Here is a 26,479-nt window from a genome sequence, read left to right as displayed (position 1 = left end):
GCTCCTAGCACAGCAATGACTCTGACCCAGCCCCAGCCCCCTCCGGGAAATTGGAAAGTCTACGCCCCTGGAGGAGATAATGTTGCCAGCTTAAGGTATGGAAATTCCTGGAGATTTGATGAGTGGAGCCCGGAGAGGGGGACCTCAGACAGGTACAGTGCCATAGACTCCACCCTCCAAACCAGCCATTTGCTTCTGGGGAACTATTGCTGCCAATCTTGGCCCAGCAGCCATCAAACCATTCTCTTCAACCCCCTGCTGTGCAGCTGACTTTCCCCTAGGGTTGCCAATCTCCAGATGGGACCTGGAGATCTCCCGCTGTTACAATTGATCTCCAGATGACAGAGATCAGTTCCCCTGGAGAAAATGGCTGCTTTGGAGGGTAGACCCTATGACATTATACCTGCTGAGTCCTTCTGCCCCCCCGCCCAATGCTGCCCTCTACAGAATCCACCCCCCCAAATCTCCAGGAGGTACTTTACCTCCTTCCAGCCTATGCATTCGTTACAAATCACATCTTTCTAGATCCCGTTGTATTGCTTTCACAACGGGCTTTACTGCTAGTGATTCTATAATTCTATACTTGTAGAGCTGCAAAACTTAAAACTAATAGGTTGTCTTGTTTCCCTCTGACCAGTCCAGTGACTCAGACTTGGAGTCTTCAGGGGATGAGCCCAAAGACTAGGGGGATTAGGGAGGAGCCTGCACCACCAAGGCTTCTGCTGACAATGGTCCAGCAGCACCAGAAGCCATCCTACCAGAGTTTGCAATGTAGGCCTTGCCACCAGCCCCTGATATAGTCACCAGGCCTCTGCTGGGCAGGATGTGAATGTGGGCCTATAGCCACCCCAGGAACTCTCTCACTCTACAGGAACAGCAATGGCAGAAGGCCCAGGCCAAGGTGGCCCAAAAGAGGCAAAGTGCTTGACTGGCTGCACACAACCCCATTACAGAGCCAGGTAGTAAGAACAATAATTATTTGCAGGATCCTGTCCAAAGCACAGTGTGGCTGCAGGAGCTCAACACCTGCCAGCAGGACTGCTGAGCCTGATTACTTCCCAGTCTATTTAGGCTGAAGCTTGGAAAGGGTGTCTTACTGGATCAACTGATCCACTAGGTGCAAGCCTGTGTTCCAGCTCCTTGCCTCCCGTTCCTGTTGGTGCTCTCCAGTCTTGCTGCCTAGAACAGACAGATCCTGGGGAGATTTGACTGGGCCAGCTGGTGGAGCTAAGGACATGGACTCACAGTGCAGATTTCTCCCCTTATGACTTTGATGTTGTGCTCATTTGTGCTTACACTAGGGTTGCCAAACCCCTTGGTTTGGCGGAGGTCTCCTACGTTTTGGGGGGTTCTACCCGCCGCTGGCCATCTGGCTCCCTTTCAGTGTAGGGAGCTAGCGTTTCCCACATGCCTGATCTCCTAGCAGAGATCGGGTGTGCGAAGCCTTCCAGCTCCCTGCACTTAAAGGGGCCCCTTTAAGTGCAGGGAGCTGGTCCGCACGCACCCATTGGGCGGGCAGGTGAGTTGGGCGGACATCCCCAATGTGACGTCATCACGTCAGGGATGCTCCGCCCCCACTGGGAATGCCCCCCAAAGTCCCCTGCTGGGGGCTAAAATTGACTTGGCAACCCTAGTTTACACAGTCAACTTCAATCAGATTAGGCAAGTGTGGTTCCATTGTTGCTGCAAGCTCAGAGGATAATACTTTAACAATTTCCTTGGTTTTAGTGAAAGTGGCCTGATTGCTGAAAGCGTGTGTGTGTGTGTATGTATAGATATGTATATAAAACACAGCTGTAACTATTTCTGGAGTTGTTGTTGCTGTCTCATTGTCCTCTTTATAAGGAGACCCATGCTGGAAATTATAGATCGTAGTGCAAGGTTTTATTATTTTATTATTTAAGATATCTTTTATTATTATATTGTTGTGCTTTTATTTAATTCTGTGTTTTTAGTTGTTTTCACATATTGTGTATAAGCCACCCTTAGCCTGCCTCAGCAGGGAGGGCGGGATACAAATCAAATTAATTAAATAAATAAATAAATACTTGAATAGATTCCCTGGACAGGCAGCATACTTGTTGCATTGGTTAGGTCAATAAAGTTACTTTCTGGTTAAGCTTCTGCTCCCCGCTTCTCTTTTCTTCCTTGGGTGGCTTATTACAGACTTATTACAACAGACTCAAAAGATCCTCTGGAATTTCTGTCTTCGTTGTATGTGCAGAGAACACTTGTGCATGCATATCCTGACATGGGGATTGATTTGGATAACATGAATGTAGCATGGATAAATTATGGATAATTTTTATTTCTTCAACCCTATGAAAAAACCTGTTTCACTTTTGCTTGTCCATTTTCTAGTCAAACCTATGATTCTTTGTTTTCATTTCATAATATATACAGTATATTTTAAATGCTTGCACCATATGCATAAATACCATATAAATTGCAAGTTAAAATGTACATTGACAAAACTATACATAAATATATTAAAAAGGAAATGGTAACATCTACTTAGCCCTAGATTAAATTATTCACTGTACTTGATTTCACCTTATGACTAACATTTTCCCCACTGTACACTGCACATGAGCATGGACTTTATGTGGAAAACCATGAGCATCCAAATATGTTTTCAGAGCATACTATGCTGTTACCATTATTTCATTTAAATATACATTTTTGTCAGCTAAAAAATAATTCTCAAGATGGTTTATATCACAGTAATTAATTAAAATTAATTTTTCAGAAGTGCCACTTGGACCCTGACCTGGATAACCCAGGCTAACTTTATCTCCTCAGATCTCAGAAGCTAAGCAAGATTGATCCTGGTTAGTATATGGATGGGAGACCTCCAAGGAATACCAGGTTTGTGATGCAGAGTTAGACCATCTCCGAACACCTCTTGCCCTGAAAACCCTATGGGGTTGCCTTAAGTCAGCTGTGAATTGATAGCAAAAACCAACAACAACAAACTGGTTGGAGTTAGATGTTTTTGAATTGTAAGAGCATGTTGGCAATAAAACCAATTACCTGGGGAAGTAAGCTTGCAATCGCTGGAGATCTTCAATTAGAGATTGGACAGACATTTTTGTGGATTTCCTGCACTGACTAGAAGGTTTGATCAAAAGGGCCATAAAGCCCCTTCGACTCTAAGATTCCGAGACCAACCTTGACAAATACTCCCAATTCCCCCCACCCCACAAGTGAAGTCTAATCCTGCAGTGTTTTCCCTGAACATCATGGTATTTAGGAATGGAAAGGAAAGAAAAGACCTATGGTTCATATCTGACAGATTTTTCCATTTATCTCTAATGAAAAGAAGATGGACTTTATTATCGATTTTCTTTATAAATTCACATACTTGAATACTAGTCTGAAAATCAGCTAATACATTACAAACAAATAAATGCAGTATTTTTACTACAGTCAGTTTTATAAATTTATCTCCCACCATAGCTTGTAGGCTTTTATGCAGGTATCTTTTAATAGTCTATGTACAGGTTAATTTAATTTAAGGTGGCAAATGCCACTAATGCTCCTTCATGCTGTGCCCGTGTTATTTTGCTGAATAAAATATTTAAACATTTCTGAATCTTAACAAACCCTCAGGCCTTTCAAAATTCAGCTATAAATAAGAAACAACACAAAATTACAACAATAAAGCAATTCAAAATTTCTGATGAAAAGACTGCACAAATGAAAGCTGTCAGGATGTACCAATGAAAATTCAGAGAAACATGTATTTTCCCCCTAACTGAATATGGCTCTGTTTTAAATCTGTGTCATCTTCTAGTAAACACTACTTCTAAATCTGGGGAGAAATGAATATTTGATATGAAAAACACGCATTCCTATGAATGCTGGAAAAAAAAGTTACTTATATTCCATGTGTTACTTAAAGGTCCCATTTTTAAAGTTCTATGAAATTTTATGAAGCTTTACAAATAGGAACACACTTTACCAAGAAAGTGTTCATGAGAATCATAGTCTTTTCCAGATTCCAATCCCTGTAAGTATAAATTCAGTGGAGGGGACGTGGTAGCAACTACCAACCTACACACAAAGTTCTGCACAGATTCTAATTGAGTATGCAATTATGTTTATGTGTAAGATTTTCTCCACACATTTAGAAAAAAGCATGGTTCCCAACTGTTTTGACAAAAATCATACACACACCCTGTACATGTGTAGAATTTATGCAGTCCTTCTAATGAACCTATGTACATTGGAGTAGGCAGAGACTTTTGCTGTTGCTCCCCCCCACCCTGGTACATTCAATATGCATGTCTATACACTGTTTTTACTTCGGTGTTTAAATCCAGCAATTGTGTTCCATTTTTATGCAATTGATAGAAAAATTGGTATTAATTTTAACTGTAAGAATTCTACTGAATTTCATTAGAATGAGTGGGAAACATGGACAACTGGAGTGTCATCCTAAGTATAGAGATCCTATGTTATTTGCATTAAAACAGTGTGGTCAAAAATTTGGCAACATCATTATTAAGAAGGTAAGTTGTCCCATGCCTCAGACAGTGGTGAAATGACATTTTCTTGTTGACAAGTTGGTAAACTGTGGTTTGGATCCTAATACTGATCCTATTACAGTTCACACCCAAAGAGTCCTTGACCATTTCCACAAAAGAGGAAACCCCCGCTTTGGTGTTCTTAAATAATCGAAGTATACAAAAGTGTCCAAACAAAATTTTGTCTGCCCAGGGGTAGATCTTAATGTTTCACCCCTTACCCCATGATTTCCAAACCCTAGTTTTCAGCTATTTCCCCCCCTTTGGATCTTAACTTGCACTTTGCAAGTAAGGAATTCCCATATTTGAATGTATTTTCCCGCCATGCTGCCATTTTGTGTGTTCAGTTATGTGTATTCATCCTGCCTACTGCCCTCCTCCCCGTTATCCCAGAGACATCTACTGTTAACATAATATTGATTGAGTTACAACACAATTTTGTCCATTACTATACTGCAATGTGACAAAACAGGCAGTACGGACATGACAGCTCCAGAGGATGGGGGGGGGGCAAAGCTGGGCTTGTGGTGCCCGGAGCTCCACCATCCAGAAGCGTGTGGAATGCCTGCTGGCTGTGGGTATGTGTAAAGGGGAGGGGAGGCTGCTGCGTGTGGGTTTTATATAGCCTCCCTAGCAGGCGGGCTTTTCCCCTTGACCCTGTCTCATATAGTCTGTGAGCAGCAAAGGAATTGGGCATACTGCAGGAGGGAAGGATGAGGGTTCCTCTTTCACTCTCCCCCCAGCGACTTTCTCTTGTTTTGCTGCCCGCTTGGCGATATGGGACAAAATATTGGCCATATGTTCACAGGTAATAAATTGGTTAGAAGCACAAACATTCCCATTCCTGGATGGCACTTCTCTCAGCTGCCACCTGCTCCACTCTGCTCCTTGGGAGCAGATGACCCTGCCACCCCACCCCTGTCTTCCCCTCTCCTCCTGCACTTGCACAGCTAGGCCCCACCAGGTCAGGAGATCTCCAGCCAGCCAGCACCAGGACTTTCAGGCTTTCTCACTCCCCCTCTCACAATACAGCACCATCAGGGCTGGCCCGAGGTGTTTCTGTGCCCTAGGCAGGGCGCAGATGCCAACCTCCCGGTGGGGCCTGGAGACCTCCCTTTTGCCGCCTCCTCCCCTCTGCCACCGTGCGCGGATCCCCTCCCTGGGCCTGGGTAGCTGGGTTGGGGGGGAGGCTGCGCGCAAGCCACTGCACCCCCTGCTTCTTCCCCAGAGCTGGAGGGAGGGAGGGAGGGAAGCGCTTGGGCAGGCCTGAGGGCTGTGGCGGTGTTCGGTCGTGGGTCCCCTCCCCTCCCTGGACAGCTGAGTTTGAGGGGGGGAGGCTGCGCACAAGCTACTGCGAAGACTTCACAGCTTAGAGGGAACATTGGTTGACAACCCTATTGGCAAGCCCTGATCCCCGCGGGTTTCCCCTCGAGTAACCCTGCAAGCGCCCTTTCCTAGGCCCGCCCGCCCCAGAAGCTCCCGCTTTCCTGGAGCGAGCGGTGGCACGCAAAGACGCGCGTTCCAGCGGACACTCTGGCTCAAGAGGCCGGACAGCGTTTCCTCGCCTTCCCCGGGCGCAGGGAGAAGAGGGAGGGAGGGCGAGGAGAACGTGCTCCTCCGCAGCCCCCTTCCCCGACCCCGAGGGCCTGAGAGACACCCGGGAGGCCACCCCGCGGCTGCCCTCACCCGGACCTGACCCCGCGCCTCCCAGCTGCTCCTCCGGCTCGCGTTGGTTCACCCACAGGAGGAAGGCCGGCGGTGGTGGAGGGTGACCCAGAGAGCCGAGCGGCATGTTCCTGGGCAGCTTCGGGTGCTCAGCTCTGACGCTTCCACCCGCCCCCGGCCTCCTTCTCCCCCTGCCGGGCTGTGCGCGCACGGGTGCGGGGCAGGGGGGACGTGCCGCCTCGCCTCGCTCCTCTGGAGGGGGGGAGGGTCTCACGCTTCAGCTCGGGATCCTGCTGCTGCTCTCTTTTTGGAACGCTGTGGCACGCGGCTTTGAAGGGGGGGCGTTATTCAGAAGGCGGCAGTGTTTCCTCTAAGCTGCATTAGTGTGAGCCAGCTCACACGTTTTTTGCCTTTGCTCGGGAAGGATGGGCGGGCTCAAGGGCAAAGTCATGGATGCGGTAGCCAAATTGCTCGCTCCCACAACTTTCATGCCGGGAGCTCCCGAAGTAGGATTTTCGGCTCACAAGACTCCACGGCTTAGAGGGAGCATCGCTCCGGGAGTCCTGACCTTTTCCAGTCGCCTCTTGTGCAACGCTTATATAGCCTGCCTAGTCTGCGCCCCCTGCTTCTTCCCTGGAGCCAAAGGGAGGGAGGCACCTCGAGAGGCACGCCGTTGGGGCGCCCTGAGTTGAGTGCAGCTCTCCAAGCGGCGCGGCGGGGGGAGGGGGCGGGAGGAGCCCGCCCTCTGCCTCCTCGCTGCCTTCCTTCCTCCCTCCCCTACTTCCCTCTCTTGAGTCACGGCAGAGAGTGCGAGAGGGGCGGGTGCCCGGTTAGGGCGGCGGCGAGGGCGGCAGGGCGCAGTTTGGCGCCCCTGAGAGCCAGCGTGCCCTAGGCAAGCCCCTAGCTCACCTAGCAGGCGAGCCGGCCCTGAGCACCATTGAAGTATTCCACATTTCAGGTCTCTCTGGCACACCTCCACCTTCCCATCTTCTCCTCCCCTTTAACAAACTCACCTTCCCATAAATCACCGGGTAGCTAAAATGCTATAAAACCCCCAAGTGCCAAATGTGGCACATGATTTATGTGTGAAAGCTTGTTTACATTAGATATGCTGATTCTAGCTTTGATAGTTCCATTTGCAAGAGGTTAAGTCCAGTTTGCCAGCCCCAGCGCTCTCTCTCTCTCTCTCTCTCTCTCTGTTTGGGGGAGAATGGAGTGGGGTGGGGTGGGGAGAGGAGAGGAGAGGAGCTGAGCTAATTGTAATAGCAGGGGAACACCAGATGCCACCTGGATGTTGACAGCCTTCTGCCCCCCCCAGGTTGTTCATGACACTTCCAATATTTCTTTTTCTTTAAGCATATATTGTAGGGAATGAGTTACAACTCAAATTTTCCCATTATAAAACAGCAATGGGCAGTACAGTTCCCTGTAACCTTATCCATGCGACTGCCCATCCATGAAGTTCCTGTCCTATGTTTTCCATTCATAATTTCATTTACGTTGTGTTGTGGGTGGGTTATTCCACTTTGCACTTGTGTTGCTTTCATTCCTATCTCCCCCATGGCTCTCCATGGTGTTTTGGGTGATGACAATGTAATTACTTAGTAATGTCACTACACACATGCAAAATATTTTTTTTAAGGAAGGCTACGTCCATGATAAAGTGCATGACAGGAGGAGGCATGGCCCCCTTTTGATGTAAATGGCGGAACTCATGGGGCGGTCTGATCCTGGATCAAAAGCCCTGTTGCAGCATGAATGCTACAAAGTCAAAGCATCAGATGGGAATTCAACTCACCAGTAAAAACAGGTAAGGGTGTACTGTGGAAATGGTATTTGTGAATGGTTCCTCATTTTCTTGGAGAGGAGTGACGGAGTGCCTTGGGGATCTGTCCTGGGCCCTGCATTGTTCAACATCTTTATAAATGATTTGGATGAAGGAATAAAGGCTATGCTAATTAAATTTGCAAATGATACTAAATTTGGAGGGGTAGGAAATAGCAGAAGACATAAAGAAGATACAGGATGACCTTGACAGGCTGGAAAACTGGGCTAAAACTAACAAAATGAATTTTAACAGAGATAAATGTAAAGTTCTGCATTTAGGTTGGAAAAAAAACAAATGCTGCATTATTATTATTAACAACAACAACAACAACAACAATTTATTTTATTTTATTTGTATCCTGCGCTCCCTGCCAAGGCTGGCTCAGGGCGGCTTACATAAAATATATTGAACAACTGAAACATAAAATTCAATAAAAGCACAACAAAATGATTATAAAACAGCATAAAGTGCTGGTGCAAATTCGTAACTGGTGGTGGGCATTAGCAGCTTCCAGCATTAACCCATAATCAGCTAACATCATAGTCTGGACAGGCTGTTAGTAATAGTGATGTTAAACTGATATTGGTATTGGGGCCAGCTCCATAATTTATTAATGGCAGCTCCCTAATCAAAGGGTGGGAGAGACTTGTCTTGGGAGTAGTGTATGTGAAAAGGATCTAGGGTCTGAACATGAGTCAGCAGTCTGATGCGGTAGCTAAAAAGGAGAATGAGATTTTGGGCTGCGTCAACAGAAGTATAGTGTCCAGATCACGCAAAATGATGTTCTGTTCTGGTTAGACCTCATTTGGAGTACTGTGTTCAGTTTTGGGCATTACAGTTTAAGAGGGATGTTGACAAACTGTAATATGTCTGGAGGAGGGCAACAAAGATGGTGAGGGGGTCTGGAGATCAAATCCTGTGAGGAAAGGTTGGAGCTGGGTATGTTTAGCCTGGAGAGGAAAGCATTCAAGTATTTGAAGGGCTGTCATATAAATCCTAAAAAAAAACCTGAATGTTCCCTGAAAGGCCAGATATTGAAGATGAAGCTCAAATACTTTGGCCACCAAATGAGAAAGGAGCACTCACTGGAGAAGACCCTGATGCTGGGAAAGATTGAAGGTGATGTGGTCCATGGGGTCGCAAAGGGTTGGACTCGACTGTGTGACTGAACAACAACAACATATAAAGGATGGAGTGGAGTTGTTTTCTGTTGTCCCAGAAGGTCAGACCAGAACTAATGGATTGAAATTAAATCAAAAGAGTTTTTGGCTAAACATTAGGAAGAACTTCCTGACAGGTACAGTAGTTCATCAGTGGAACAGGATTTCTCAAGAGGTGGCAGTCGCTCCTTCTTTTGAGGTTCTTAAGCAGAGGCTAGATGGCCATCTGACAGCAATGCTGATTTTGTAAACTTTGACAGTTCATGAGACAGAGGGCAGGAAGGATGAGCAAGGGCTTGGCTCTCATAGCCTTTTCTTGCATGCCCAGGGTAACGCGGATTGCCATTTTGGAGTCAGGGAGGAATTTTCCTCCATGCAAGATTGGCCAGGTATCTCTAAGTTTTTTTGCCTTCCTCTGGGCATAGAGCAGGGGGTCACTGGGGTAATTGAAAGGAAGGTAGTTGTGAACTTCCTGCATTGTGCAGAGGGTTGGACTAGATGATGTTTGAGGTTCCTCCAGCTCAGTGTTTCTATATACATGAATAATAAATGCTGAGTCACTCCACATAAAAAGGCAAGTGGGAACAGTCTGAAGGCTGGAAGATAAAATAGATGCTATCCTTCCTGAGAACAAGTTTAACAGTGGAAAGCACCAGGCCATGCCAACCAAGAAGGCAAATAATTTTGAGTAAATTTGAGAAATACCCCAGGAAAGAAGGGGAGGGAAGTATCAGGAGATATTTCTCCATTCTTCTCTCTTTAGTGGCTTGTGACCGCAATTTTATTTTCCATTTGTGATATCATATATTTTGTCACATAGATATTTGCTAACTCCTTTTCTGTGTTGGGTGCATTATTTTAGTGCCAATGTTTGGGAGCTCCAAGGAGAGCAATTAGAACAATTTCAGTGGTTATTTGGGATCTGGGAGTTATTGTGGAACAGAGACGAATTTTAAGGCTTTTGGCATTGTGCCATTGTCACTTTTTTACACTGTTGGTTGTTATATCTTGATTTTCAAAAGAGTAGTGAAACAAAATTTACATCTTAAGCAGGATGGTTAGAATGCATTGCTCAAGAAGATTTTTTTAAAAAAATTAACCTCCCTCAACTGTGTACCAGTTAACTCCCTTATTGCCTAGGATACTGGCCCATCATCCCTCATGGTTACCTTTAATATATTGTATATTACATTTCACATGGAAAATGTATTTTGGATGGATTTTTTTCTGAAGTTTCTCTTACCTTCCATACTGAGGAGGATGAAAGTTATACTGAGTCTCGACTCATTCTTACATCTGACATATAATTCTACAGTGTTAATAAACCTCAGATTTATGTCTGTCGTCTGATCGTTTGTGGGAGCAGAAAAGTGCTCATAAATTGGCAAATACTATTTTATAACTACTATAAAATGCTGTTGAAAATTCAACCATAAACAGGTCTGTCAAAAATAGTATAATGGTTAATACTAGGTTAATGTTTGCCTTGCAAAAAGAAGCAGACTTGTATTGGCATGGTACCTATGTGCTTTCTCCCACTGGGCACATAGCAGCTTTCATTGGGCAATTTAAATTAGGAGAGTAGCATGGGGGAATAAGTTCAAAGCCATATTCTCATTACCATTTTCTCATCCTCATTTCCTCCCTTCACAAAAATACATTTTAATCTTTTTTTTTTAAAAAAAATGACTTTTCTTATTATGACAATTGTGCTTTCCATAGTTCATGTCATAGACATCAACAGCATAGGTGCCCACTGATAAAGTTATATGCCTCACACACCAAAATGAAGTCTAATAATTGGGTCTTCCTCATAGTCAACTAAAAACACAAGTCAGTAATTGAGTGAAAAGGTAGATTTATTGCAGAAGATACCATTAAAAATGAAAAGCCAGTTGTGCTCTGTGCTGCCTTAAGTCTTCATTAGAATAAATTATAATGTTTCCTAACAGGTTGAAATGAGATATGCAGAGGCTCTTCTGACAAACAGTGTACATAATTTTTAACATAAAACTCTAAACTCATAATACAAAACAGATCTGTAATAATTATGTCAGTTTCTATACTGGCACCTTACAGGACACTGTAAGAATGGTCTATAAATCTATGCAAAGCTCTTTAGATGCTTAAAATCTGCTATATAAATGCTAAACATTATTATAGTCTAACAACCATCAAGCAAGTTAATTCTGAGCACATCAACAAATTAAATACAAGACCAAGAGACCTTCTTTTAAACAGTTGTGGATTCATTTGTTATTTGTGTTTTCCTCTCACTTATTGGTATATTTTCCCATGCCAGTTGCCTTGTTTATTAGCAACAAAGCACTGATAATATGTCAGTATGTGAAAAATCAGCCAGTAAACAAACAACCCAAAGCTATAATGTGGTTGAATAAATGTACTTCTCTTTAAACGAGAAAAGAAAATTACTTCAAACACAGAAACAGTATGGGAATGAGAATAACATTGGTGTCAAAACTGGTTCACCATGTTTGTAGCTGATGTGGTAGGCCACCACCTGACATTCTGAGATATTGCCAACTATTTGAAGTCCAAAAAGCAGTCTGTAAATACCTCTACTAGGCTTGGTTACATCTATGATCTAGGTTTAGTTGCATTCATTTTAAAACAACTGAACTTGAGAAATTGCACTTGACATGCTCTAAATTCTTTATATTGTACTTGGGCTGCTGCTTAAGAAGAAATACATTTCCTTGCCATACAGCATATTTTCTGAATATTATCTAAGAATGGGAGACACCTCAAATCATATTCTCGGCAGCTCTCTGACTGATTAGGGTAAAGAAATGCCAGTAAGTGTACCAAATACTGGAACCTACTTTAGGAATATTTATCAGGCTAACAAGGAAAAAGCAGACACACTTTAAAATCAATATAACTCCCGGCAAATCCATGACACAAATGTAGTTTTTGTTACAGGCAGCTTTCTTCTGAGAAGCAACACTGGAATAGTAATCATGAATGAGGAGCATCAAAACATGATTCTTCATTTTCTGGACTGCCTGAAGGCTCTGTGGGCTGCAATATTCATTCTTATTCTTTGCAGACTCCTGAATGCATCTCATTAAAAGAGAGAACTTCTTGCTTTATGTCTTCAAGTACAGCAAGTTCAGGACTTCAGTCTATTGCCTCTTATTTCTATGTATATCTAGAAGTTAATGTGAGAGCTTTTGTATTTTAATAGCAGCTTCTGTAATGTACTCTAATCCTTTGGAGATGTTAGTTAGCAGTTAGTTAGACAACAGACCACTATCAGTGATGATCCTTCTGGGTGGAATTTTTCAGTTGCTTTAGAGACTACCTACATTTGGAAATTGGAGGGAGGCCATGCATGTGACCATACAGAGAAAAAAAACTTACACTGTATAGTTTCTAAGTCAAAGTAGTGCATTTTTGAAAGAAAGTTGCCAGAACTTATATAAGGTTGCACCAATTTCCATCCATCCTCCCCCCCAGGACCTAGAAGAGCCCCCCAAAAGGTGCTGGTACTCAGTACCTAAGAGTACCATCAGACACACACAAAGGGTCTTCATTGAAGGATTGCTTAAGTCAGTATTGTCTAAGCAAACTGTTCATGCCTCTGATATTTAAGACATTTGCTAACCAGAGATCCAAAGACTAACTGACATTTTGAAATTAGAAGTCCAGCACAGCAGAATAAAACAGAATGATTACTAATCCAGTTTTATATTAATATTCATTGATTACATCAATTAACCACTTAACATTTACAAATTATTCGTATGTAATTTTCTCCAGATACTTTGTGTCCATCCATTAAGAGCTTAATCTCCAAGTATTTATTGGTTAGACTGGTTTCTAGTGAAGAAGGAAGCTGCCTTGATGGTCGATGCATGCTGATAGATTTATGACAAAGTTATTGTTGCCAAGAAGCAAGAGAATATATTATTCACTATATTTTGTATACTTTGTGCTGCCCTCTCTCTATATTCAGGGTCGTTCTAATAGGCACACTTCTAAGGGTGATCCTGAAAATAGTTATCTTTACAATGGTCTTCTTGGTGATTTATTGTCTTGATGATTAATATGTCATTCACAGGATTTCATTACTTAAAACAACAAAAAAGATACAAATATATTAGTAGCTGTACCCTGTTGAAATGATCATTGGATAAAAGAGCTGAAAGCATCCGAGAAGATGATTCATTCTGATCTGGAATGTGATTCTTTTATTGCTTGATTCACATGCTCACATAGTACAGGAACCATCTTTGCCCACCATCCTTCCAGGAAAGGAAAAGGTCTGTTGAGGAAATGTAATTCCAGGAGATCTTCAGGTCACACGTGGAGGCTGCCAGTCCTATGAAATACCAGAATCCCTTGTTCCTACTTTGCTATCTGCCTACACAGGATGAATGATATAAAATGACACAAGTCATTTTCTGGGGTTAGACAGTTACCGTAGTCAACTGGACTAAGAGTAGCTAGAAAAGCAGGAAAAAATAAGAGGTCAGAAACAGGGAAGAACTGATTAATATTAGCCTGAAAAGCTAAGATTGCATGAATTATGTCTCCAGTGGGCCTACTTTGGACAAGAAATACATAATATAATCACAGAGAATGAGTGGGGAAAACCTTTCAGTTTTTATGGTATCTGTGGACCCAAAGGGCAAATTTATTTCTTACCATATGCATAGGGTTTATCTCAAAAGAGTTTGTTGCTGCATAAAAAGATAGCTGATTTGCACCAAATACACCAGAATGTCAAGATTGTACAATTCAGATATGGTGTACTTCAAATAAACAGTGATCGTGGTATAAAGTGCAAACCAATGAAACAAGGATTTAAGGATTTAAGAAGATGGAGTGGATCTATTCTCTCTTGCTCTGGATTACAAGACTAGATTTAATGGGTGGAAATTACAAGGGAATCGTTACCGGCTAAATATTAGGAGAAACTTCCTAACTGTAAGAGTGGTTGAGCAGTGGAACAGACTGCCTCGGGAGGTGGTGGATGCTCCTTCGCTGGACGTTTTATTTTATTTTCTTTTAAAAAATATATTTATTAATTTTCAGACAAACATAGAAACAAACATACAAAACCATGATGAACATACAGAAAAAAAAGATTCCTAATTACCTCTCTAGGCTATCCAGTCAGACGTAACATATTATCACATATTCCTGTTATCAAATTATAAATCAACAACTTCCTTAGGATGGGAGTCCATACAACTACATTCATTTTAAACAAAAATGATCTAATGCATTTAAACTAATGTCTTTAGTTCATATTACTTTTATCAACCCATCTTTACATTGTTATCTCTATATCATTTTCAAACTAAATATTCTCATTCTCTGACCTTTAAATAGGTAGCTTCCCTTATAGCTAACTTCCAAATATCCTATAACAGGTATCTATTGATACTTCCATATCATCTATTTATTATATACAAATCTGCCAACTCAAACATACTCAGACCCAAAAACAGAATTTATAGAAAGAAGGGTTACATTTAAGGTTCTGTTTTAACCCTAACAGCAGCCAAAACAAATTCCCTTTAGCGCCCTCCAATAATTTATTTTCATTGCCATGTTCCTCACTCTTATATCAACACTTAAATTAATTTATAACACAAGCCCTATTTAGTACACCCCACATATAGCAATTAAATTTCCACCTATTCCATTTTAAATCAAGACAGAAACAACAACAACAAAAAGCTGCTATCTTTCACTATTTCCTTTCCTGTATCATAGCCATAAAGCTCTACTACATTACTTAATACTATCACCTCAAAATGTTTTAAACACTATATCCAGACCATCACTTACAAGAAAAATAAATCCTCAGATTAGTACAGTTTATACTTCAAGAATGAGCAGAAAGAATAAATGACAAACATTCAGACCATTACTCTCAACTCTCTTCCTTTCATAATATACAAAAGGAGATTTTATTATTTACCCCTCAACATAGAACAACTTGGGCAAAAATATTTAAGACATATATCATACTGTATTCTTCTTTTCTTAATTTTTTTGCAACTTTTTTTTAACCAAAACCATTTTTAGATGTCTTAGATCTTTGAAAATGTAGATTCCTGGTTCTAATTTTTGTCCTTTGACTTCCAAGATTCTCTTAAAGTATGACTTTCCAGTAGCTTTTAGTCTTTTGCTAATTCTGGTATATTTAAAATGCTTCTTTACTAGTTTCTGTCCTCTTAGCTGCTTCACTATTTTCCGTTTCACTATTTCTCTTGTCCTGTTAGATGGTAAGTTATTATGACCTTCTTTGGTCCCTTTAGACCCTTTCAAGGTTCTAAAATTCGATGTTTGCTTACTAGGCATTAAGTCCACTTTATAATTTTGTCCTGGCCTGGGTAGGATTACTATGTCCTGAGAGTCAATTCCTTGACTATAGTTGAAATCTTTGTCAATATCTCTCTGCCGTTGTTCAATTCCTTTCTCATCCTCCCCATCTACAATAAATATAAGCTGGTTCTCCAACAAACTCTCATATGTTGCTTTAGCTGTCTGTTGGATCTGCTTATTATCTTGGCTTTGTTCTGTCTCTCTTTCATCGCCCTGATACAATTGCGCGGACTCCTCAGCCACCACATTTAGAGTAGGGTTCTGCGGTCCCTTTAAGAGATTTTCGAATGCTATTTTGACCGCTCGTTGAATCTCCTCACCCAAAATTTTTTTAAATTGTTCATATGTCACTTGAGACATTTCTGTATTGAGCCATTCCTCCGTATCTTGCATTTTCTCCACATCCATTTCTGAAGCTTATTAATTTCCTCTTCACCCCTTATAAAATAAAACCTCTTATCTTTGGTTCTGTTTATTTCCCTGGCCGCTTTTCCAATAAAGGAAACTCTTCATGAGGGGTTATTTTTTACTCTGCATTGTCAGTTTTAGCCATAAAAAAAGAAGAAAAGCCCATGGACTGGTACTCACAGTACCCTGCATTTAGTTGCTGTAGCCAGTGTTATAGAAATTATAAATCCAAAAGGGTTGAAAGGTGAATGGTCATGGCTTGTACAGAGCATGGTGTTCATGCTCTACTCCATAGGACGCTCCTGCTTCAGGGCAGAAGTGGTCAACCTTCTGCATTGCCAAGGGCGGGAGGGGCCACAACAAAGCCCCCTGTACTAGACCTCTCTTTGGGAAGTCTAGCAAAGTCCACCCAGGATCCGGGGGGCTTCGAAAAGAGCAAACAAGGATCGGGCATCTCAGAGCCTCCGAGAAACCGCCCATCGCCATGCCGTACCACTTCCAGTTTTCTTTCACTGGACGTTTTCAAGTGGAGGCTGGATGACCATCTTTTGGGTATGTTGTAGGGCTATCTTTTGGCTATGGTCCTGCACAGTGCAAGGGGTTGGACTAGATGACCTGCAAGTTCCCTTCCAACTCTAACGTTCTGTGATTCTATGATTCTGTGATTTCCAGTAATTTATTTCAGAAAATGCCACATATTTGTTATTGTTTGTATACTGTGTAGGGTTGCATACTCTGGGTTGGAAAATTCTGGGGAGATTTGGGTGAAGAGCCCTGGGGGGGTGACCTCCATAGAGTTATATCTCAAAAGCATCTAATTTTGCCAGGGGAACTGATTTCTGTAGTCTAGAGATCAGTTGTAATTCCAGGAGATCTCCACAATTCACCTGGAGGTTAGCAACCCTAGTATTACAGTAATACAGACTGAAGCATAATTATCCTGGGATCCTGATACAAATTTCTAAAATGAACCCTCCCCTATGAACCCATTCTATACTTATAGTCTTATGAGTCATGAAGGGAAAATCTCAATTTTCTTAAATGATATAAATAGATGACATAATACTAATGGGGTTGCAGCCTGGGTCAACCTTCTCATAGTCCTCATGTTGTTGGTCAGCCAGGGCTTAGCGAGAGCAAGGACTCCTCAGGAGAAGAGGAGATCCATGCAGCCAGCTATGAGTCAGCAGAAGATGGCAAGCAGGAAGGTGAGCTGCAGGCTTGTCAGGATCCACAGCCAACAGCTGCTGCAGAACCACCAGCACCCTCCAGCCCTGGTTCAACTAAGTCAATTGTTCCCAGCCCTCCAGTGAAACTCAGTTGATCATTCCCAGCCCTCCAGTATCACCAACACTGTTAGAGTGCTGCAGACAGAGGCTATGAACAGAACTACAGGAGAGATGACAAAGTGCATGACTCCTGACTTGATGCCAGCTGCTTAAGTAGTTGCAGGATTACTCCTGAGCAGCTGGCTGCAAACATGACTCTTAAGCATATAGCTATAAAAACCAGCCAAACTGAGGCTGTTAGGTAAGAAGACAACGTCTGACTCAGCAGCCACTGCATTGGAGTCTGCCTTTACCCTATGACTCTTCAGACTGTTTCCTGATTCTCCCTTCATCTTGCTCCTGAACCTGCTTGTGAGTAACTCTCACATTCTCAAACTCTAGGACTAGACTTTTGACTTTGTGCTTAACCTTGGACTAGACCTTGACTATGCTTCTTGAGATGGTGAGCTTCTCCTATTCACTCTGTGCTCTGACAGCATGCCCTAAATGCTGTTTCTGGCCTGGCTTGTGACACCTCAATAAAATGAACCCATTCCCCTTTCCTCATGCTTGAGTTCTGTAGTTGTTCACAGTACATTACTTGTTATGTTCTGAGTTATTTCTAAGCTGTTTAGTTATGGTTTGTGCTAAGGTATCCTAGCTTCCTCTGTTATGATTGGCTGCATAATAAAGACCTTCTAGTGGTCCTAAAGCCATACAGAGTATCCTATCAGAAACTTCTGCTTAGGTCCAATCAGACCTCATGAAAGTAGTTACAAGGTATATAGTTCAGTTTGGAACAGTATAAATTTGGATGCTGCTCTTTGCAGAGTCAGATTAGAGCTGAGTAAAGCCTTGTATTGATAATCGTCTCCCGCCTTTCAATACCTAAAATTACTTATGACTAGTATGGGATGTGAAATCATGCATCCTAACAGCAGCAAGGAGTGCTATACATTCCTACACCATAATAGAAATGAGAAACCACATCCCTATTTACACTTTTATTTTTAGCAGTGCAGATGGAATGCACCAGATTCCTGTGTGCATTTAATGTACAGCAACCACGAGCTGTGTTGGATTCGGTGTTAGAAATCAAGTGCTGGATTAGACATTTGCAAGCCCAGCTGGAGAACCAGTGTGCTGTAATTGTATCAGACATGGATTATGAATATCTGAGTTTTTTCTCAGCGAAAACTTGGGCTAGTTGCTTTCTCTCAGTGTGATATACCTAGCAGTGCTGTTGTGGGGTTAAAGTGTAGGAGGGAACCATGTCCACCTCCCTGAGCTCCTTGGAGAGAAGAGGAGGATAAAAATATATTATCTAGATAGATAAAAATTGCTATATGAAGGTACACAGCTAGGGAATTTAAACTCAGTATATAAATCTCAGTCTACTAAAAACAACAACAGAATTTCTATATCACTTCAAATACAGCTCTCTAAGGAGAGGCTGTTCATCCATTTAGCTGTCAGCTGAGTGATTAGAGATATCAACCAATGTATATGTATACACGAGTCAGCCCTTAGGCAAGTACCTGCTTGTTTCAGTTTTGTTTTGTTTTGTTTTTTAACAAGAGAATCAACACATAGGCAGATTTTGGACAGGAGGTATTGACAAGACTCTGGCATGGGTCGAAATTTTCTTCTATCAAAAGAGCCATTTTCTTCTTAGTCTACACTGCCTACCTCAATACTATTTTTATGATAATGAGCCTTGATTATTTTCTTTCCTCTGCAGAAAAAGAGCCCTGCAAGGCCATAAACCAAGAGCTCAAAGGAAGAAAAAAGCATGGTGTCATCTTTAGAAGCAGTTTGAAATTACCTCAGCCAGTTCAAATACTGTGATGAGAGCAGAAATCAAGGACAAGGGTTTTAGTTTCAGGAAAATATGTATTTTACACATGTACAAAGTTCCCCTTGCGAGCACATATGGTTACCTGGGATATCAGGCTCACAGCAGTCTAATATTTTTGGCAAAATATTACACTTGGGGAGATATGCTGAAAAAGAAAGAAATGAATTTTTTAATGTGGTGGTTTTTACAAAATGGTATTTTGTTTGAGGCTTTCCAGAAATTTGAACTGTTGGCTATAGTTTCTCCAGAGAAACTTATACAGATCAAATTAAGTGGTCAAATAATATCACCTAATCTTTAAAAAGGTAGCAGAAACCCATACTATTTATTCCATAGATGCCCTCACAATAAGCACAAGTACCTTTAAACACACATGTTGTAAATCCATGTAGAGAAATAAAGATATGCATATAGGTGAGGTGTGTGTACAGTAAAGCTTAATTTTTTTAATCTAGAAGAGCATTAACATATGATATGGTGAACTTCAACTTTTGTATGTTTTGTACTTTTCTCTACCTTAAAAATTACCAAATGGGTTTTTTGTATAAAACTTGTAAAAAATGCTTCAAGGCTGAAACCTTGTCTTCCAAGTTTAAACCTAGTGTAAAATTTTACAGCTAAGTCATAAACCCATGAAAATAGGGGGTTATAATGGAAATACTGAAACAGCCCTAAATATATCAGCACTAGCAGGCACTGCTACAATATAAACCATCCTCTATGCAATAAAAAAACAAGACATGAATAATATCAAGTGTTGGAGAAACTCCTTTCTTCTCCATGGAGTTGGAGGGGGGTAAAACAAGAAACTGAGAGAATTGCTAAGAGGGTGATTCAAATCTGCCTACGTAAAAGGCAAGAGTATAATCTCTCAAAATAAGGGAGGATCTGTTAAAATACTGTCTGAAAAGTCATCTCTGAACAGTTCACAGACCCTAATTAGATATGGGACTGATACAAAATGGCAACAGCAGTGAAGTCTAGGTTAGCTGTCCTTAAAGGGACATATACCTCCAGCTGCTTGCTTCATTGTACAAAAAGGGACATTGTGCCCAGCTTTGGTCCAAAAAAACTCCTAGAAGATTTGTGTCTGAGTTCATGATATCATTGTCATAATCAGAGGGGCAAGAGCAGGGGTTGAACAATGGCTTTCTCTTTTTTACGCTGTTATGTATTGGGGTTGGAACATCCCATGGCTGTCTACCAGAGACTGGCTTAGCTTGGAGTGCTAGAACAATAGCCTACCAGGACACTGGAGGTGACCAATGAAGTGTTAATGTTATATTGAGAACTTCCGGCTGCAACGCGATGAGAACGGAGGCATGTGGAGGAACTCCTCCGTCCCCTACCGTTTCCCAGATTCTTGAAGGGGTGTACGAAGGGGTTTTTCTCCCCATCGTCCCTGTGCACCCCCCCGGAGAGAGGTGCATGCAAGGAGTGACAGTTTGGAACCTTAGCAAGTGGCGACTTGCTGGGAGACCTTTCCTGCTCTGACGCACAAGCCCTGGGAATGCTTTGCTACGGTGAAGACTAGTTGGAGCTACCAGACAAGATCCCTCAACAGATTACAGAGAACACGATGGGAAAAAACCTCAGGTTGTGATCTCACCTTTTTCAATCGTGGGTATATGAACTTCTTTCTGCGATTTCGCTTTAAAAACAGCGGCAGATGGAGATATGTGAATAAGAGCAACTGGGAGGCTAGAGAAGGTGCAGCATATCCACGTCATCACTATGTGACTACTAAAGAAGCCCAACTACTAATATTAGAAAACAGCTACCTCCTTTGTTTAGACTTGGTTTGTGTTACAGTAACGCACAAGCTTCAGGAGCTTCAAGAGGCTGGATAAGAAGACGGAATACGATACATCTGTTTAAGAATCGGTGCTAGATAGGTCTGCATACTGCATACTTATAAACTATATGATTACTTGGTTTCTAACCTTCAGTGACTACCCAATGGATTAGGCTCCATGGCAGATATAAGAAATTAAGCTATATTGTTGTTATTCATTTAACTGGCTAATACTGCTAATTTAATAGGTCTTTGAAACAAGCAAATTAATACCACCTCAAATTGAATGGTTTATACTGTTTATACTGGTTGTATATTTCCGTGTAAATGTATAGGGTTTAGACTGTGAAGACTTTTGAGATTGATGTTAAGATAGAGGGGACGAGGTGTTAAAGTGTGCTGATTTGATTTGATGAAAGTGGGAAAGAGGGACTCGAATTATGATATACTTGGTTTAGTTGATCACCAGTTAATTAGTAGATTTAATTGTAGTTAATTGTAATTTAAGAATGAATTCCAATGTAAGGAGAGCTTCAGTGTCCTCTGTAGGCTCCACCAGTACAGTTCAGGTGAATCTAAAAGAACTAAATACTTCAATTCAAGAAGCGGTAGCAGCAGCGGTAAACCAGGTGGTAGAATCAGCTGTAGCTTCAGCCCTACCACCGGCACTTAATAGTGTACTCGAAACTGCTTTAATATATCACAGCAATTCGAAACACAAACAGAAGAACTTAAAAAACTTATTACGGAAAACAGACAAGACATAGATGCTTTAGCAGATATGGTAGGATCCTCCGAAATTAAACTGGAAGACTTTGAACAAAAAATCCAAGTATTAGAGGATACCCTAGGAAGACTAGAATTAGAGAGAGCCTCTTATACTCTGAGGTTTCAAAACCTTCCAGAGAAAGAGAATGAAGACCTTAAACAAGATATAGCTAATATGATAACTGATTATATAGAGTCAGAGGATGCAAAAGGTGTATATGAGGACATTGATTCAGTGTTTCGGATGAATTCTGCGTATGCAAAAAGCTTCAAGCTTCCCAGAGAGGTACATGTCCAATTTGTAAAAAAACATACTCGGGAAAAGGTACTGAAAATGGCACAGGATAAACCCCTAATACAGCAGGGAAAAGAAATTAAATTTTTTTAAAAATATACCTTGGAGAATAAGGGAGAGGAGAAAAGGGTATATTAAACTAACCACAAAGCTTAAAGAAAAAGGAGTGGTATTTAGACGGCTGTTCCCAGAGGGTGTATCTTTTACTTATAAAGCCAGACATTATAATATTAACATTTTACCGAAACTAGAAGCCTTTTGCAGAAAACATCACAAGGAATTTAATGGTCATGAGTCAGAGCAGAGTGGGAGTGCCTCAGAAGGAGAGGAACAGGAAGAAGAATTTTGAAAGGAAATATTAAAGAGTCATAAAGGCAAAAGAGGTCGAAAAGGCAAGTTTCTTCCCCTGCAGGTGCGTACTAGACACCAAATAAGAACTGGCACAAATCAAGATGATAACAGTTAAGACATCAGTAATAAAATTTATTTCCATCAATATCAACGGCCTGAACAAAACCCCATAAAAGGAAAAGGACTTTCCTCCAAGTTGAAAAACTGAAATGTCATATAATATGTTTTCAAGAAACCCATGTTAAATTAGCACAAATAAAGCATTTAGAAAATAAAAAAATTGGAAGAACATTTATTTCCGCTGATAAATATAATAAGGAAAAAGGATTAGTAACCTATGTTAAAGATTTTTTTAATCCAGAATTGGTATTTGATTCTGGAGATGGGAGGATTTTAATAGTTAGAATTCAAAGAGGATCAAAGACGATGTTAATTGTGAATATCTACGCCCCGAATCAAGGGCAGGTGAATATTTTTGAACAATTAGGAAAGGAAATATTAAAGAGTCATAAAGGCAAAAGAGGTCGAAAAGGCAAGTTTCTTCCCCTGCAGGTGCGTACTAGACACCAAATAAGAACTGGCACAAATCAAGATGATAACAGTTAAGACATCAGTAATAAAATTTATTTCCATCAATATCAACGGCCTGAACAAAACCCCATAAAAGGAAAAGGACTTTCCTCCAAGTTGAAAAACTGAAATGTCATATAATATGTTTTCAAGAAACCCATGTTAAATTAGCACAAATAAAGCATTTAGAAAATAAAAAAATTGGAAGAACATTTATTTCCGCTGATAAATATAATAAGGAAAAAGGATTAGTAACCTATGTTAAAGATTTTTTTAATCCAGAATTGGTATTTGATTCTGGAGATGGGAGGATTTTAATAGTTAGAATTCAAAGAGGATCAAAGACGATGTTAATTGTGAATATCTATGCCCCGAATCAAGGGCAGGTGAATATTTTTGAACAATTAGGGGTTATCTTAGCACAACACACTTTCGATGAAGTTTTGATACTCGGTGACTTTAACACAGTTTTTGATAAAACACTGGATAGGAAAAGGCAACAGCCATCACAATTTAAACAAGGATCAGAACTACCACGCTCTTTTCTGATTTTGGTTGAAGAATTAAATCTAATCGATGTTTGGAGATTAAAAAATGAGGGGGGGAATTATACGTTTTACTCTGGACAACATAAGTCATGGTCGAGAATCGACATGATATGGGCCTCTGCTTCTATTTTCAGTGACTTAGGAGAAGCGGATATCCTCCCTTCGACTTTCGCTGGTCACTCTCCAGTGACCTTGACACTTGTAGATACTCCTAAAAGATCACATTGGAGATTAAATAACACATTACTAAGAAATAAACTTTTTGTAGAAGAAGCTAAAATGGAGTTTAAGGAATTTTTCCAGTTCAACATTCAATCCGGGGTTGCTTTAGATATTGTCTGGAACTCCTTTAAAGCTTTCACCAGAGAGATATTTATTCAGCAAAGTATCATTAAAAAGAAGTTAGCGAATCAGAAAATATCCCAAATTAGAAAACAAATTAAAGATCAGGAAAATAAGTTTAAAAAATCCCACTGCTGATATGTTGAAAGCAAAGATCCAGAAATTACAACATGAATTGAATTGTATATTAAATCAAGAAATTGCTAAAAAGATTCTTTATACAAGACAAAATTTCTTTGAAAACACAAATAAGCTCACACACTGGCTGGCATATAGTCTCAGATATGAAGAAAGCAAAAGAAATATTGGAAGTTTGAAAAATGCACAAGGGCAAGAAAAGAGTAATTTGAATGAAATGAAGGAGATTGTTAGACAGTTTTATACAAAACTCTATGAGTAGCCGTCATTAGATTTACAGGTAATTCAAATGTACTTTAAAGAGAGTCCGAATATTAAGAAGTTAAATGAAGCTCAGCAGAAGATCTTAATTTAAAAGTTTATGGTTTGTGAGATTTCTGAAGCTATTTGGAGACAAAAGAAAAATAAAACCCCAGGCCAGGACGGTCTACCCGCGGAATTCTATGCAGTTTTTGAAGAGGAGATTACTCTCCCATTTAAACAGATGATAGCAGATATTCCGGTAAAGAAAAAACTCCCAGAAATATGGAATCTGTCATTAATTTCATTGATTCATAAGAAAGATATTGATCCCAAGGAAATTAAAAATTATCATCCTATTCCTTAATTAATGTTGATTATATTTGCTTCCATTTTAGTTTCACGTTTACAAAAGGTATTATCTGAACAGATTCATAGAGATCAAGCTGTTTTTTTGCCGCATAGGCAAATACATCACAATCTGCGAATTATAATGAATGTGTTAGAATATGGTGAGTTCAACCCAGATAAACAATTGGCCTTGGTATTCCTAGACGCCAAGAAGGCTTTCGATAACATTGTTTGGGATTTTATGAGCGAAAACGTGAGGATGGCACAATGTGGAGAAGTCTTCATCAACATGATCGAGGCTATCTATACTAAGCAACTGGCCAAAGTAATGATAAATGGAGATATGACATCCGAAATAAATATTAGTAGGGGTACACATCAAGGATGTCCACTTTCACCGTTACTCTTTATATTTACTTTAGAAATCTTATTGGAAACTTTAAGAAATGATAACTTAGTATCTGGAATAAGAATAAAAGGAGATGAATATAAAACCCTAGCTTATGCAGATGATCTGGTTATTGTACTAACTGATCCTGCTTTTTCTATGCCCAGGTTATTATATCATTTACACCAATATGGTCAATTTGCTGGTTTTAAGGTTTTTTATTATTATTATTTATTTATTAGATTTTTTATCCCACCCTCCCACCGAAGCAGCTCAGGGCGTCTTACAACAATTAAAACCAGTAAAATTAATACAGTGCATCTAAAACAATCAATAGCAATAACGATAAAATTACAAAAAGCAGTACATTTTACACAGTACATTTTATAAAGTGCTATAATGATTGATCTGGGCTATTGAATGCTTGACGGAATAGCTCCATCTTTACCGCTCTGGGGAATTGGTGGAGATCCTGCAGGGCGCGGATTTCATGTGCGAGCTGGTTCCACCATATTGGTGCAGCTAGTGAGAACGCCCTGGTTCTTGTAGCTGTTAACCTGGCGTCCCTAGGGCCAGTGGGGACTAAACGGTCCTGCGACTCAGATCTCAGTGCTCTTGGGGGAACATACGGGGAAAGGCAGTCCCACAGGTAGACAGGCCCCAGACCATAAAGGGCTTTAAAGGTCATAACCAGCACCTTGAAGCATATCCGGAATGCTATTGGCAGCCAGTGCAGCCACCTCATCACAGGTTGGATGTGCTCCCTCACCGGGAGACCCATCAGCAACCTGGCCGCGGCGTTCTGCACCAGCTGCAGCTTCTTCTTTTTTTAATTATTATTTTTATTGGGTTTTCTATACTTAGAACAAACACACATTTAAGACACCAACAGACATAACATACATGTATCCATTATTTTCCGTTATTTTCACAACATATCGCATTGTTCAGAAAAATTAAAAAAAAACAAGAACAAATTGCTTATATTGTTATTAGTCTCCCCATTCTAATGCTACACTTTTCGTTATCTGCAGTTACACTATTCAGCCAATTACCTCCATTATACATTCTCCTATTTTACTATTCTATTTCTTCCTTCTCACTTTTTTCTTAGTGATAAAGACTCAATATGTACTTTACTAGCTTCTTTAAATAACTCACCAATTCATTCTTATTTACTGTATCATTAGTTATTACAAACCCACACCAAAATATCACCACAATAATTAATTTATGTAACCTGGTAATTATAATATTGATCCTTTTAACCATAGAATTCATTTATATTCCATTTACAATATATCAGCAGAAGACCTTATCTTTAGAGAAGCCTTGACTTGGCCTACACACTGCCACTTTCCAAACTACTCCTTACAATCATTTCATGATTTTGTGGCTAATACACTCCCTTCTTGGAATTATATTACTATATAGTCCCCAAGTTAACCTTAAACAGTTAAACATACAGCTTATAAACAATACTCATACCTACAAACTCACTAAACTAAACCACTTAGCAAAATAATAATAATAATAATACTTCTGTTATCAAACACAGAATTCCACCTCCACCTAACTTATAATAGAACACAGCAATAAATAAATCTAAGGTAC

The sequence above is a fragment of the Gekko japonicus genome, unplaced genomic scaffold (genome assembly GCF_001447785.1).
Source record: "Gekko japonicus isolate JY-2015 unplaced genomic scaffold, Gekko_japonicus_V1.1 scaffold845, whole genome shotgun sequence".
Classification (NCBI taxonomy): domain Eukaryota; kingdom Metazoa; phylum Chordata; class Lepidosauria; order Squamata; family Gekkonidae; genus Gekko; species Gekko japonicus.
Note: the sequence above shows the minus strand (reverse complement) of the source record.